Source organism: Heptranchias perlo, chromosome 35 (assembly GCF_035084215.1).
Source record: "Heptranchias perlo isolate sHepPer1 chromosome 35, sHepPer1.hap1, whole genome shotgun sequence".
Lineage (NCBI taxonomy): Eukaryota > Metazoa > Chordata > Chondrichthyes > Hexanchiformes > Hexanchidae > Heptranchias > Heptranchias perlo.
In genome coordinates, this window is record NC_090359.1 from 12519935 (window position 1) to 12536588 (window position 16654).

General features: G+C 46.8%; 1 protein-coding gene and 1 non-coding gene across 2 annotated transcripts in view; one reads left to right on the forward strand and one right to left on the reverse strand.

The window, feature by feature from the left end:
- LOC137302066 (zona pellucida sperm-binding protein 3-like) overlaps positions 1-16654 on the forward strand; it is a 113469-nt gene that overhangs the window by 71075 nt on the left and 25740 nt on the right. The gene's annotated exons all lie outside the window — the stretch shown is intronic.
- trnaf-gaa (transfer RNA phenylalanine (anticodon GAA)) lies at positions 15739-15811 on the reverse strand. The gene has a single exon. It is a non-coding gene; the product is annotated as a tRNA-Phe (tRNA).

Below are 16654 nucleotides of genomic sequence, written 5' to 3' on the forward strand. Positions count from 1 at the left end.
ATGGGGTTTAGTTGTGTGGAGAGACTCGAGAACCTGGGATTGTTCTGCTTCGAGCAATGAAGGTTAAGGGTAGAAGTAATCCACGTGTTCAAAATTAAGAGGGGTTTTGATCGAGTAAATAAGGAGAAACTTCACCCACTGGCGGGAGGGTCGGCAACCAACGGACGCAGATTTAAGATGATTGGCAAAAGAACTAGAAGGGAAATAAGGAGATTTTTTACACAGCGAATTGTTATGATCTGGAACGCACTGCCTTAAAGGATGGTGGAGCTCGATTCAATCGTAACTTTAAAAGGAAAATTGGATAAATACTTGAAAAGATAAAAATTACAAAGTTTATGTGTAAAGAGCACGGGAATGGGAGTAATCGGTTACATCCTTCAAAGAGCTGGCCACTGCACGATGGGTCGAATGGCCTCCTGTGCTGTGAGATTCAAGGATTGTATATTTTCCATATATTTGTTTCTGTAAGAAGGACAATGACAGGCTGTCTGAGCAAAGCAGATGTTCAAAAGGCCCAAACGCACGAGGCATCAAAGAATCAGGTGTAGATTTCAGCCCAAAGATGTTTTTTCTGCTCCAGTCATCAGCACAGCACAGACCTCTGAAACACAACCAGTCACTCCTTCCAATATCACAGAGACAGAAACAGACCAGCTCTCTGTTTGCTTTCGAGTGAGTGCTGAACTCATCACATGGTGTCTGCACTAAACTGGCAATTAGAATCTCCTAATCACTTGGCTGTTTGTTAATACGGTAAAAAATCAGATTTTAACTGACCTGCCCTTTTCAATCCATTCATTGATCATTCACAGAGGCCCAAAAGAGACCTCTTAGAGTGTCTGAATCAGCTGTACTAAAGATGATCCATTAGTTCTTCGCGATGAACGTGATGAAAACATATGTCGCTCGTTGATTTTGGTGTCAGAGGGTGAGATATTTATCTCACGGTGGGAGAGAGATGAATAAGATGAAATAAAGCGAGTGTCTGTGATAATGTTTGAAAGACCGACACCAATCCGGAATTTGTACAATGCTGAATGTTTCAATTCACAATGTGGATTTCCAATGGATTCTCTGCAATTTTAACACAAATCCGTTTGTTCCACAGGAGATGGTCGTGGTTCTGGTCACAGGAAATGTACAAATTCAGAAAATTTATTGTCTTGAATTTCTATATACTTCAGTTCCCAGAACGAATAATTACAGACTCTCTGGGGTACATTTTCCGCTTGGTGATCTGGTGTAAAACTGGCCTTGCAGATTGACCGCTCGTTATTAAAACCACCTGGGGCAGGAATTCTTCCTGGACGGTACCGCCTGACGGCCGGTATCGCTCGATGAAGCTCCCTCCTGATATTCAGTCAAGTCCCACTGAAGTCAAGGGAACTGAATATCAGGTGGGATGTGTGATGGGCGGCCTATCCGCTATCACCCACTTTGTGCTACGGCCCAAGACCATTCTGATTCCCATTGAAATGAACGGCAGGGAAATTCCCGCGGTTTGTATAAACGGCGGGCGATCCGCCCACCAAATGACCTCCAGGCGGTGAAGACATATGTCGACACCTCCTCGTCACCGGGGCAGATTCGGTACTGGCGCTCTGGCATGAAACTGCCGTTGGCTCTGTGGGACTGGATAGACCCAGACCGACTGGAAGTGTACGGGGATATGGTTCTGGCAGACAGCATGGCAGAGTCCACGAGGAAAGGCATCATCACCCTCATCTCCAAGTGAAGCTTTCTTACATCGCCTCTCAGGCAAGTATATCCTTGCTTAGATAAGGAGACCAAAACTGTACACAGTATCCAGGTGTGGTCTCACCAAAGCCCCGTACAATTGCAACAAGACTTCCTTACTCTTGTATTCCAGCCCCCTTGCAATAAAGGCCAACATGCCATTTGCCTTCCTAATTGCTTGCTGTACCAACATGTTAACTTTCTGTGTTTCTTGCACCAGGACACCCAAGTCTCTCTGAACATGAATATTCAAGAGTTGCTCACCATTTTAAAACATTTTGTTTTTCTATTCTTCCTATCAAAGTGAATAACCTCACATTTCCCCACATTATACTCCACCTGCCACCTTGTCCACTCACGTAACCTGTCTGTATCCCTTTGCAGACACTTTGTGTCCTCCTCACAGCTTACTTTCCCACGTAGCCAGCGTCAGAGATCTTTTTACACTCATATACATTGTAAATAGCTGAGGCCCAGTAAAGGCCGGTATCGCTCGCTGATAAGTCAAGGGTAAAATCCCGACGAGGACATTGGTCCCAGCCTTGTTGAGGTGCAACCCGTCCATCTTGTACAGGTCTTTAGTATTAATCAAAGTGCACAATGACGCCCCCGGTAAAGCGAGTATCTCCCCACAGATACTACCTGACCTGTTGAGTGTTGCCAGCAGTTTCTGGGTTTATTTTTGAGCTTTCACGATAGCAGTTTTCCTGACAACCTGCAACTTGCCTCAAGGGCGCAGCTTCAAGCACAACTTTCTTGTGCTCTTCTCACACACAAGATCGCACTTTACTTTCCTACACACGCGCTTTAAAATCTGCCGTTTCCGCACACAGCGTCCTGCGCCACGAGAATTTGAAAGACCTTCCGCTCATGGCCTGTAATCGCTCCTTTTTCCCCACAGGCGCTCTTTACATTTATCCTCTACTCGATTCAATCACAGGTTTCAACAGAACTATTAAGATCAAGGCGGAACACTTCCGATCTTACTGCACCGCCCCAACTTGCCAAATGTGCACCTTTCAACCGCCATTCGCAGCTCTGTCGCGCTGCCCGTCGCTCACGCAACTCAACTGCTGAGAGAAAAGAGCCAACAAGCAACAAAACAAAAACCAGTTCTTCAGTTACCATCCCCTGGATCACAAGATTCCCCAAGTAAATTTCGTGAACATTCGGGCGGCTGTCTTTCCAGAGACCAGCCCTGCTTTCGTCGTGTTTGTCTGTCGAGCGGTCACGCAGATCGAAATGTGTCGACTGGTTTCAAGGCACAAATGAACATTGGTGTGAATGGGACATGTGCCCAATAGAAACAGCCGTCGGAGCAGAGCAAACTGAAAGGCGTGCGATCGTGAAAGTGAATGTTAGAGTCGGCAATGGAGCAGGAAAGTGTCCATGAAATAGAAGGAGGAAAGTAAAGGCGGCCCATTGACTGTGGAAGGAAGAAAAAGCTGGGAGAAGAGGCGGGTTTGAACTGTGGAACATCAAGTCCAGGCATGTGAGAGTGCTGGGATTTGACGGAATTAAAAGGTTTCACCAAAATAATATTATTTCTTGTGCTAAAGATTGATTTCTTGCTGCATTCTCTTAGCATATGTGGCAATGGAGAAAATCGGTAAATGACACTCTGTGGAGACTCGGATTCGCACGGAGGTGACTGCGACCACAACGCAGAGTATGAACCACAAAACGATCACGACGAGGGACATCAGGTGTGGCAGTTGTGCCCGAACAACAGCAATGGCGCTGCTTCGAAAAGAAGGATTCTGAGCGATGAGGCCAAAACAACCAGCACCTCAAATTGGAGCAGCGGTGGGATTTAAACCCACGCCCCCACAGAGACTGGGACCTCAATCCAGCGCCTTCGACCGCTCAGCCACACTACCATATCACCTCTGCTGCTTTCAGAATCTGGGAACTGGTGATTGAAAAGCGGCTTTCTTACTCTGACCTTTCAGTCCAAGACTTTTGGTTTTACAAAATAAAAGGGCTTTCTTTGCACTGTTCATGCGACAAGGTGGCCGAGTGGTTACGGGAACGGACTGCTAATCCACTGTGCTCTGCACCCATGGTTTTGTATCCCACCCGCGCCATTATTGTATTTTTTTAATCGTTCATGGGATGTGGGCGTCGCTGGCAAGGCCACCATTTATTGCCCATCCCTAATTGCCCTCGAGAAGGTGGTGGTGAGCGGCCTTCTTGAACCGTTGCAGTCCATGTGGTGACGGTTCTCCCAATGTGCTGTGAGGTGGGGAGTTCCAGGTTTTTGTCTGAGCAACGCTGAAGGAACGGTGATATATTTCATAGTCGGGATGGTGTGTGACGAGGAGGGGAACGTGCAGGTGGTGTTGTTCCCATGTGCCTGCTGCCATTGTCCTTCTAGCTGTTAGAGGTCGTGAGTTTGGGAGGTGCTGTCGAAGAAGCCTTGGCGAGTTGCTGCAGTGCATCCTGTGGATGGTACACACTGCAGCCACAGTGCGCCGGTGGTGAAGGGAGTGACTGTTTTGGGTGGTGGATGGGATGCCAATCAAGTGGGCTACTTTGTCCTGGATGGTGTCGAGCTTCTTGAATGTTGTTGGAGCTGCACTCATCCAGGCAAGTGGAGAGTATTCCATCACACTCCTGACTTGTGCCTCGCAGATGGTGGAAAGGCTTTGGGGAGTCCAGAGGTGGGTCACTCACCACAGAATACCCAGCTTCTGGCCTACTCTTGTCGCCACAGTATTTATATGGCTGGTCCAGTTAAGTTTCTGGTCAATGGTGACCCCCAGGATGTTGATGGTGGGGGATTCGGCGATGGTAATGCCATTGAATGTCAAGGGGAGGTGGTTAGACTCTCTCTTGTTGGAGATTGTCATTGCCTGGCAATTGTCTGGCGTGAATGTTACTTGCCACTTATCAGCCCAAGCCTGGATGTTGTCCAGGTCTTGCTGCATGTGGGCACTGACTGCATCTTATCTGTGGGGTTGCGAATGGAACTGAACACTGCGCAATCGTCAGCAAAGATCCCCATTTCTGACCTTATGATGGGGGAAAGGTCATTGATGAAGCAGCTGAAGATGGTTGGGCCAAAGACACTGCCCTGAGGAACTCCAGCAGCAATGTCCTGGGGCTGAGATGATTGGCCTCCAACAACCACTCCATCTTCTTTTGTGCTAGGTATGCCGATCCAGTGGAGAGCTTTCCACCGGAGCGGCAGCTGAACGGATGGTCTCAATCTTTGTGACAGAATAGTCCAGGAGCTCCTCGCAATTTTTTTGGTGAGTGTGGAAGAGGCAGGGGGTGCAAGAAGACGGTTTGTGGTCGAGAAGAGATACAGGGGATATCTTTGGATTCCAGGATGATCCTGGAATAGTGAGCAGTCATTTCCACATCGTTCACCTGAGGAAGGAGGTAGCCTCCGAAAGCTTGTGAATTTAAAATAAAATTGCTGGACTATAACTTGGTGTTGTAAATCTGTTCAGAGAGAAAGAGACAGAGACCTACGCAGGAAAACATAGAAACTATGAGGCACATACACAGACAAACAGACACAGACACACAGAAACAGACACACATACGCATGGAGTGACTCAGAAATACAGAGATACAGAACATGGATAATTTGGCTGATTTTTGATCGATTTCTGTCGCAGATTTCGTGAAATCTTGCAGATCAATTAAAATGAGCATAAAACTCGCGGTGTTCAACATCGTGGAATTTCAATTCACTTTAGAATTATTAATTCGACAAGGAACTTGTTGAATTTTGAAACGCAGAGATGAAACGGGTTGATGAATGACGGGATCTGAAGTCTGTCAGATTTGAACCTGCGTGCGGGAAATGAATGAATTTCGAATCTGTCACCTTAATCACCAGTTAGTAAAAATCACAATTGCTCTGCATCCAGTCCTCAAATAGTCTCCGTACAATAATATTCTGAAAGTGACAATCACCTGTTTTTTTTCTCTGCAGTTTATTTTTTGGAAGAAGCTCGGCGAAGACATAAAATTAAAAGTTGGAGTCTTATAAATGCTTCCTCCCCGTCGGGGAATGAAACCCCGGACGAAGGCGGGGCAACTCACCACGATAAGTGAGAAAGAAAGAACGAAAGAAAGACAGAGTCAGTTGTTCGTTGTCTAACAAAGAGAAGGAAATGTAAAAGGTTCTTTCAAGAGTGGCCCGGAGAAAATGAAACAAACTGTCATCAAATAATTCGTTGAATGAAATGCACTTATACATGAAGCATGTCTAACACCATATGGGATGAGTGCACGGTTAACGCAGTAGTTAGTATAGTGGTGCGTATCCCCGCCTGTCACGCGGTCGACCGGGGTTCAGTTCCCAGACGGGGCGATTAAACTTTCTCCGCCTTCAAAAGCTTTTCTCTTATTAATTTCCAATATTGGATGCGGAAGAACAGTGTAAAACTGACTCGGAGTTTCCCACTTTCCCCAATTTAATTTCACTGATATTCCAGCGGTTTTAAAATCTGCACTCAGCGTCACTCTTCACCTCGATGTTCGACTGGCTTCTGTGATGGTGGGGATTTCGGGAGGAGGCCGAGATGGATCATCCACTCGGCACTTCTGGCTGAAGACGGTTTCTAAAACTTTGCACTCACGTGCTGGCCTTTACCATCATTGAGGATGGGAATGTTCATAGAGCCTCTTCCCGTTAGTTGTTTCATTATCCACCATCATTCACAAATGGGTGTGGCAGGACTGTAGAGCTTTGATCTGATCCATTGTTTGTGGGATCGCTTCGCTCTGTCGACAGCATGCTGCTTCCACTGTTTGTCAAGTAATCCTGTGTTACTTTCAGGTTATTGGTGTGTGTATAAGTGTTTATGCAGCGAGGAATGTGTGTGTATGTGTGAATATGACTATGTCTGTCTCACTTGTTATATGCGTTTCTGAGTGTCTCTCTCTTCCTTTCTATCTGTCACTTTTTCCCTGCTCCTCAAATAATTTTTCTCTGGACCTTGACTAACAAAGAGATAGAAAGTAAGTCTTCTTTCAACAGTGGCATGTGGAAAGTTAAACAAATTGTCATCAAAGAAGTCGTTAAAATAGATTCACTGAAACTTGCATCATTTTCATTGCTGCATGTGAGATCTTTCATGTCTGCGCCTGTTCCGAGACCTGTCTCTCTCTGTTTCGGGCTGCCCATCATTGTGGTTCTCACATCGAGCTGAAGCGTGAGGCAGAGAGCAGATTTTTAAAATCGCTGTGAAATCAATTTGTGGAAGTGGGAAAGGCCGAGTCAGTTTCTCATTGTATTTTCAACATCCAATATTGCAGATAAATGAAAGTGAAGCTTCGAAAGCAGCAATAACCTCCTCGTCGGGGTATTGAACCCCGGTCTCCCGCGTGACAAGCGGGGATACTCACCACTATACTAACGAGGAATTGGTGCAGACAGTTGCCGTATATTCACCACAGATGCTTCACGTTTCAGTGAATCTGTTTGAACTGTTCATTTGATGACAGTTTGTTTAACTTTCCACGAACCACTGTTGAAAGAAAAATTACCGACCACTTTTGCATCACATGTTGGATCATGATGTGGGTAACGCGGGAGAGAGTGAGACAGAAAGAGACAGATCTTCTCAGGAAAATATAGAAAATATGAGGCACATACACAGACAGACACACATACACATGGATTGACTCAGAAATACTGAGAGTCAGAATATGGATAATTTGGCTGATTTTTGTTCTATTTCTCTCGTAGATTTCGTGAAATCTTGCAGATCAATTAAAATGAGCATAAAACTCGGGGTTACTCAATGCTGTGGAATTTTAATTCACTTAAGAATTATTAATTCTAGAAGATACTTGTTGAATTTTGAAACGCAGAGATGAAACAGGTTGATGAATGACGGGATCTGAAGTCTGTCAGATTTGAACCTGCGCGGGGGAAATGAATGAATTTCGAATCTGTCACCTGAACCACCAGTTCGTGAAAATCACAATTGCTCTGCATCCAGTCCTCAAATAGTCTCCGTCCAATAATATTCTGAAAGTGGCAATCACCTGTTTTTTTTCTCTGTAGTTTTTGTTTGGGAAGAAGCTCGGCGAAGACATAAAATTAAAAGTTGGCGTCTGATAAATGCTACCTCCCCGTCGGGGAATTAAACCCCGGACTGAGGCGGGGCAACTCACCAGGATAAGAGAGAAAGAAAGAACGGAAGAAAGACAGAGTCAGTTATTGACTAACAAAGAGATGGAAATGTAAAAGATTCTTTCAAGAGTGGCCCGTGGAAAATTAAACAAACTGTCATCAAATAAATAGTTAAAAGAAATGCAGTGACACATGAAGCATGTCTAACACCATCTGGGGTGAGTGTACATTCAATACAGCAGTTCCTCGTTAGTATAGTGGTGAGTGTCCCTGCTTCTTATGCGGGAGAACGGGGTTCAATTTCTCAACGCGGCGATTCAACGTTTTCAAAAGCATTTATCTCCAATGTTGGATGTGGAATGTGCAGTGCAACTGACTCAGAGTTTCTCAATTTAATTTCACTGATATTCCAGCGGTTTTATAATCTGCTTTCTGCATCACTCTTCACCTCGATGTTCGACTGGCTTCTGTGATGGTGGGGATTTCGGGAGGAGGCCGAGATGGATCATCCACTGGGCACTTCTGGCTGAAGGCGGTTGCGAACACTTTGCACTCATGTGCTGGCCTTTACCATCATTGAGGATGGGGATGTTCATGGAACCTCTTCCCGTTAGTTGTTTAATTATCCACCATCATTCACAACTGGATGTGGCAGGACGGCAGAGCTTTGATCTGATCCTTGTTTGTGGGATCGCTTAGCGAGATCCACAGCATGCTGCTTCCACTGTTTGTCAGGTCGTCCTGTGTTACTTTCAGCTTATTGGTGTGTGTGTGTGTTTGTGTGTCTCTGTCTGTGTATGTGTTTATGTTGCTCGGATGCGGGCCTCCATTTTCACAGCTTTTTTATTTTTAGCTCGTGGGGGCCGGGATTCCTGGGCCTTCTCCTTCACACCACATGAGAGGAGACGGGAAGGCCCGAAACAGCAGGTAAATGCCTTTATAGCACAGCTTGTGGGCCCGGAGGAGCAGGAGTGCTTCCTCCAGGCCCAACAAGGCAACCTGCCGCGATCCCATATAGGCGATCGGCCGACCCCCTCCAAATCTCCGACACCCCTGCACGAGCGACAAACCCCATGATCTCCGACCCCCGCGATGATCCCCGAACCCAGCCCCCGATGACTGAGTCCTCGCACCGATGACTGTCCAACCTATGACCCCTGACCGCCTCCCATGACCCCCCCCCCCCTCGATAAAATCATGCCCAATGAGTTTGATTCCCGTTGTGTTATCTCTTTGTCGGTTTGCTGGTAAACGTTTAACTTGCGGCCTGTTCCCGTCAATGGTCACAAGTAGTAACAGACAGAGCGCCCCGAGATGTGGAAAAGACATCAGTTTAGGACAAATGCCTCAAATCAAATGGTCTCCCGGCACCGAGAGATAAATGCCAGAGAAAAAGGCAGAAGAGAATAGAGAAATAAAAGCTCAATAAAGACACTACCAATATTTCCCATTCTTGATGCCTCTCTATTTCTTCCCCAACCTGTCTGTGCCGGTTAAAATTTCAGTGTAAATAAATGCGAGAATCGACTCAAAGAACGAGAACCAAGCAACAAAAATTGCCGAACACAGAATCAAACCCAGAGACCTTTAGATCTTCAATCTCACGCTCTCCAAACTCAACTTTTTCGGCTCCACTGTAAATTGGACTTTGTGACATCTCCTTGGAGGAAAATATAAACCGGGTGGAATTTCCCCTCCCGCTCATTCCTCACTCTGGGGGAATGGGACCAGACCAGATGTCGGAGCTCAGGTTATGTTAATGTTCAGCTGATGACATCTTAATATTATCTTGTGTTTGGCCTCATTTAATCAGCTTCGTGGGCACTTTCTTCCATCATCTCGTCTCCAAAATCCCTTCTCCCCCGAAGGAATGTGGTGCAGCCGTTGCTACATTTAGCAGGAAAAGCCAATTGTCGCCCCCATTTCACAGGAGAAGAAACTCACTCTGGAGATTCACATGGAGCGAATTCCCAAAATAGGTTCCCGCCCGGGAATCGCTCGCGTGGGAGGCAAACGTGATAACCGCCACAGGACAGAAACCACTACTCAATTTATAGCATCTTGTGGCTTCTCCATGAAATAACATCACTTCTGTCCCACACTACAAGCTCACAATCCGTCTCTTTCACAAACATTTCACTGATCAAAACTTCAGAAGTCACACAGGAAAAAGTCTTCATTTAAAAATCATTGAACTCCCGGAGGAGCTGCGGGGACAGACTGAGCGGTGCAACTGAGCACAGAGATACAGAGAGACACCAGAAGAGGGAGGTAGAGAGCGGTGTGACTGAGTACAGAGAGACAGAGAGACACCAGCAGAGGGAGGTAGAGAGCAGTGTAACTGAGTACAGAGATACAGAGAGACACCAGAAGAGGGAGGTAGAGAGCGGTGTAACTGAGTACAGAGATACAGAGAGAAACCAGCAGAGGGAGGTAGAGAGCAGTGTAACTGAGTACAGAGATACAGAGAGACACCAGAAGAGGGAGGTAGAGAGCGGTGTAACTGAGTACAGAGATACAGAGAGACACCAGCAGAGGGAGGTAGAGAGCGGTGTGACTGAGTACAGAGATCCAGAGAGACACCAGAAGACGGAGGGAGAGTGCGGTGCAACTGAGTACAGAGATACAGAGAGACACCAGCAGATGGAGGTAGAGAGCGGTGTAAATGTGCACAGAGATACAGAGAGAAACCAGCAGAGGGAGGTAGAGAGCGGTGTAAATGTGTACAGAGATACAGAGAGACACCAGCAGAGGGAGGTAGAGAGCGGTGTAACTGAGTTCAGAGATACAGAGAGACAACAGCAGAGGGAGGTAGAGAGCGGTGTAACTGTGCACAGAGATACAGAGAGAAACCAGCAGAGGGAGGTAGAGAGCGGTGTAACTGTGTACAGAGATACAGAGAGACACCAGCAGAGGGAGGTAGAGAGCAGTGTAACTGAGTACAGAGGTACAGAGAGACACCAGAAGAGGGAGGTGGAGAGCGGTGTGACTCAGTACAGAGATACACAGAGAAACCAGCAGAGGGAGGTAGAAAGCGGTGTAACTGTGTACAGAGATACAGAGAGACACCAGCAGAGGGAGGTAAAGAGCGGTGTAACTGAGTACAGAGATACAGAGAGACACCAGCAGAGGGAGGTAGAGAGCGGTGTAACTGTGTACAGAGATACAGAGAGACACCAGAAGAGGGAGGTGGAGAGCGGTGTGACTCAGTACAGAGATACAGAGAGACACCAGCAGAGGGAGGTAGAGAGCGGTGTAACTGAGTGCAGAGATGCAGAGAGGCACAAACAGATGGAGGTCGAGAGCGGTGTAACTGGGTGCAGAGAAAGAGAGAGACACCAGCAGACTGTGCAGCAAAGCAACCTTTTATCTGAAATCTGAGGCGAGATCTAAACTGCACAGAGTAGAGGAAGCATTACTGTGTATCTAACCCGTGTTGTACCTGCCCTGGGAATGTTTGATTTGACAGTGTAGAGGGAGCTTCATTCTGCATATATCCCGTGCTGTACCTGTCCTGGGAGTGTTTGATGGGGCAGTTCAGATGGAACTTTAATCAGTCTCTCCACAGAACTGAAGTCCCTCATCCATGGCACCATTCTAGTAAATCTCCTCTGCACCCTCTCGAAGGCCTTGACATCCTTCCCAATGTTTGGTGTCCAGAATTGAACACAATACTCCAGCTGAGGCCCAACCAGTGTTTTATAAAGGTTTAGTATCAATTCCTTGCTTTTCTATTCTGTGCCTCAATTAATAAAGCCAAGGGCCCCATTTGCTTTTTTTAATAGCCTTCTCAACTTATCCTGCCACCTTCAAAGATTTGTGTAACTACACTCCCAGGTCTCTCTATTCCTGCACTCCCTTTAAAATTGCACCATTTAGTTTATATTGTCTCTCCTCATTCTTCCTACCATAATGTATCACTTCACAATTCTCTGTATTAAATTTAATCTGCCATGTTTCTGCCCATTTCACCAGTCTGTCTATGTCTTCCTGAAGTCTGTTACTATCCTCAACATTGGTTATTACATTTTCGAGTTTCGTGTCATGTGCAAAATTTGAAATTATACCCTGTGCTCTCAAGTCCCAGTCATTAATAAATATCAAATAGAGCAGTGGCCATAATACGGAGCCCTGGGGGACACCACTGTATACTTGCCTCCAATCTGAAAAACAACCGTTCACCACGACTCTCTGTTATCTGCCCCTTAGCCAAATTTGTATCCACACTGCCATTGTCCGTTTAACCCCATGGGCTTCAATTTTGCCAACAAGTCTATTATGTGATACTTTATCGTCCCTTAATCTCGCCCTGCATAGAATCTCCCCGACCCATATTCATGGCCACCCCCTCGACCTTGCCATCTCACGTGGCCTCTCTACTCCCGATTGTGTCAATCATGGATAAGGCCATCTCTGATCACTTCCTTGTATCCCTCTCCACCCACATAGAATCAGAGAAAAATAGAAAGTTTACAGCATGGAAGGAGGCCATTTGGCCCATCGAGTCCTTACCGGCTCAATGCAAGATCAATCCATGTCGTCCCACTCCCCCAATGCAGATCACAGAATGAACTCAGGAATCCCACGCCACTTTCTATGAGATGTAACAGGCTGCGGTTATGGTGCAGACCGGGACCCAGGGCTGAGGCTGTGGTCATCAGTTACTCTGGGAGTGGCACAGTCTGTTTCATGACTAGCCAAGGGTGAGAGTAACCCCAGGGAGTCAGGCTGGTGTTTAGAAGGGTGTGGGTTCCATCTCCCGTTCCAGGACTGGGACACATGATCCAGACTGACTGTGTCGTGCTGAGAGGGAGCTGCATCGTGAGAGGTGCTGTCCTTTGAATGAGGTGTTTAATGGAGGTCCCTTCTTTCTGCTCCGAGGTTTTAAATGTCCCATGGCAATTTGTGAAGAGCAGGGAGTTCTCCCGGTGTCCTGGCCAATATTCTTTCCACAACCATCAGCACCCAACAAACAGGCGATCTGCTCAATATCTCATCACTGTTTGTGGGATCTTGCTGTACACAACTTGGCTGCTACGTTCTCTTATAAAACGATCGTGACTGAAGTGCGTTGGGATGTCCTGCGCATGTGCAAGGTGCGATACAAATGCAAGTTCCTTGTTTCTCACTGTGGGCCGTGTCTCTTTCCTCGAATCATTGAGACTCTCAGTTAATTGGTCCGTTCTCTCCGCAGATGGGGCCCGACCCGCTGAGTGTTTCAAGATTGTTCTGTGCGTGTTTCACTCAGATTCGGGTTTTACAGTAAATGATAAGACGATTGTCGTCAAACGCTTGGCCATGAGCTGCTGCCCAACCTTTCGGGACATTGTTGCTTGCTTCCCTTCAGCTTGTGGGACTGGGTTTTTGGTGCACTGTCCCTTTCAGAGCTGTGGTTTGCCTCATTTCTCAGTGTGATTGTGGGGCTGACACAGAAGCGAGAGAGGAAGGAGCAGCCACACCCCGGACTGCAGGCAAATTGGGAGGCTGGGACTAAAAGTTCACTAACCCCACACCAGGAGTCGAACCCGGGCCACTTGGGTGAAAAACAGGATTCCTCACCGCTAGACCATATGGGAACTGAAAAACAGATTAGCAGGAAGGGCACTGAGACTACAACCGGAAAGTTAACGGACGATTCAAAGGAGGTATTCACAATTATGAAAGGAATTGACAGAGTATGGAAGGAGAAATTGTTTCCAGTGATGGAAGGGTTAATAACCAGAAGAGAAAGATTTAAGATAAATTGAAAGACAATCATGGGGGATGTGACTAAGATTGAGACCATTCATTCAGCTGCCTCTGCCGCTCTCCCTCCATTCCCCTCGCCCACCAAGTTTCTCTCCAACCTCCCCTCATGCCCTCTCTGAGCTCTCTTGACCCACCTCCTGCTCCCTCGACCCTATTCCCACCAAACTGCTGACCACACAACCTCCCTTCCTGGCCCCATGTCAGCTGACATTGTTAATGCTCTCCTCTCCTCAGGGACTGTCCCCCTCCCGATCAAATCTTCCATCATCACCCTCCTTCATAAAAGACCCACCCTTGACCCCTGTATCCTTGCAAACTACCACCCCATCTCCCACCTCCCTCTCCAAAGTGTTGTCGCCTCCCAAATCCATGTCCATCTTTCCCACAACACCATGTTTGAATCCCTCCAATCAGGTTTCCACTCCTGCCACTGTACTGAAACGGCCCTTGTCAAAGTCACAAATGACATCCTCTGTGACTGTGTAGAGGGAGATTTAATCTTGATCGAACCCTTGATGCACCTGCCCCCGGAGTGTTTGATGGCACAGTGTAGAGGGAGCTTTACTCTGCCATGTACTGTACAGTATCAGTCTGTGATGGAGCAGAGCCCTGCTCTTTAATGGAAATTATTCTTTCGACGAGCCACTGAGCCCCTAAAGCAGCCTCCGAGACCCAAAGTCTGATTTCCATCCCACAGTTCCAGCAGTTTGCGAGGGCTGGGCCACGTTAACAGCAGCTCTCTGTTCCTGGTCTGGAGCTGAGGTGTTGTGTATTGTCCCTGACACAGGGACCAGACGGTGAGCTGCTGGCTCCTATTGTTCTGGGATCATTCCCTGCTGCTCTGTTCTCACCTCTTCACTGGGTCTCAGATTATTACCAGCCATCTTCCTGATCAATAAACAATCGGCAGTCTGACCGCTAGAGATTTGAAATGTGTGAAACATTTCATGTGTCTCATCCCTCACCCTGGACAAAAATAAATCGGCCATCATGAAATGTTCACAGTCCGTTTCTTGAGTCTTCTCCTTCTTAGGAGAATCTTCGAAACTCCTTGCTAAAGTGACCATTCATCTTAACATCTTGTTTTGCGGTATGTTCTAGATTGTTCCAGGTCAGCATTGTAATAATTCGGGGTAGTTGAAAAGTGGGATCATTATATTAAATCAAGATATTTATCACAGCCCCGCCCCCCGAACATTCAAACCACCGTTCAGGAGGAGAACCCCTCTGCTCACTGACCGACATTGGCTCCCAGTCCACCAACATCTCAAATTTTAAATTCTCATCCTCGTGTTCAAATCCCTCCATGACCTCGCCCCTCCCGATCTCTGGAACCTCCTCCACCCCTACAACCCTCCGAGATCTCTGAGCTCCTCCAATTCAGGCCTCTTGCGCATCCACGATTTTCATCGATCCACCATTGGCGGCCGTGCCTTCAACCGACTGGGCCCAAAGCTCTGGATTTCCCTCCCGAAACCTCCCCGCCTCTCTACCTCTCTCTCCTCCCTTAAGACACTTAAAACCTACCTCACCTGTCCCAATATCTCCTTATGTGGCTCCGTGTCACATTTTGTTTGATAATCGCTCCTGTGAAGCGCCTTGGGACGTTTTACTCCGTTAAAGGCGCGATATAAATGCAAGTTGTTGTTGTTGTTGGGGTGGAGAAAGGGTTTTCTTTATTTTTATCACTCTTTTCTATCTCTCTATTTCTTTCCTTTCCCGGACTCTGTTTTCCGGGTCTGTTTACTGACACACATTACAATCTGTGTCACTCGGTGTCTAACAATGTGAGGCAATGTGTTTTATTCCCGCTGTGTTATCTCTCTGGCGGTTTGCTGATAAATGTTTAACTCGCGGCCTGTTCCCGTTAATGGTCACAAGCAGTAACAGACAGACAGAGCGTGTCTGACCGCCCTGAGATGTGGAAACGGCATCAGTTTAGGACAAATGCATCAAATCAAATGTTCATCGGGCATCGAGAGAGACAAAAACCAGAGAGAAAGGCAGAAGGAAATAGAGAAATAAAAGCTAAATACAGACATCCTTGATGTCTCTCTATTCCATCCCCAACCGTTCAGTGTCGGGTAAAAATGTCAGTGCAAATAAATGTTTGAGAATCGGCCCAAAGAAGAAACAAAATAACCCAAAACTGCCGAAACCCGGGATCGAACCAGGGACCTTTAGATCTTCAGTCTAACGCTCTCCCAACTGAGCTATTTCGGCCCACATTAAACGCACTTTTGTGTCAGCCTCTTGGAATAAAATATAACCCCGGGTGGAATTGCCCCTCCCGCCCATTCCTCACTTCGGGAGAATGAGACCGACCATCAAGGAGAGATTTTCTGATCCTGTCGTTGAATCTCATTTATATTAAACATTCCTTGAACTCTCTGCCGGGGGGATTCAGAGCTGGGGTTCGCCATGAACCAGCTTCCCCTCAATTCCCAGCTTTATCAGTGAATCGAACAACAAACGCTCGACAGAGCTCAGGTTATATTAATAATAAAAACAGAAAATGCGGGAAACACTCAGCAGGTCAGGCAGCATCTGTGGAGAGAGAAACATCCTTTCAGATCGATGACCTTTCATCAGAACTCTCTCCACAGATGCTGCCTGACCTGCTGAGTATTTCCAGTATTTTCTGTTTTTACTTCAGATTTCCAGCATCTCCAGCATTTTGCTTTTGTTTTACAGCTTGTATTAATGTTCTGCTGATGATATCTTAATATTATCTTGTTTTTGGGCCATTTTAATCAGGTTCATGGACAAATTCTTCCATCATCCCTTCTCCCACATCGCTTCTCTCTCTCATTCATTCTTTTCTTCTTTCAATCCAGAAGAGGGCGGGAATCAGAGCTCACCCCCCGAACCCTCCGCACACAGACCCCCGTCTACCACTCCGTGTGATCCAAGAGACAATTCAATACATTACACTCTGTATAAACACTGAAAGCTTACACACCAGGGGAGATCGCACAGTTTTGGACACGGAGTGAAATAAACTGAAGTGTTTATAAAAAGTTACAGATCACAACACGTGTCTCTGTCTCTCTCCGCCATCCCGGC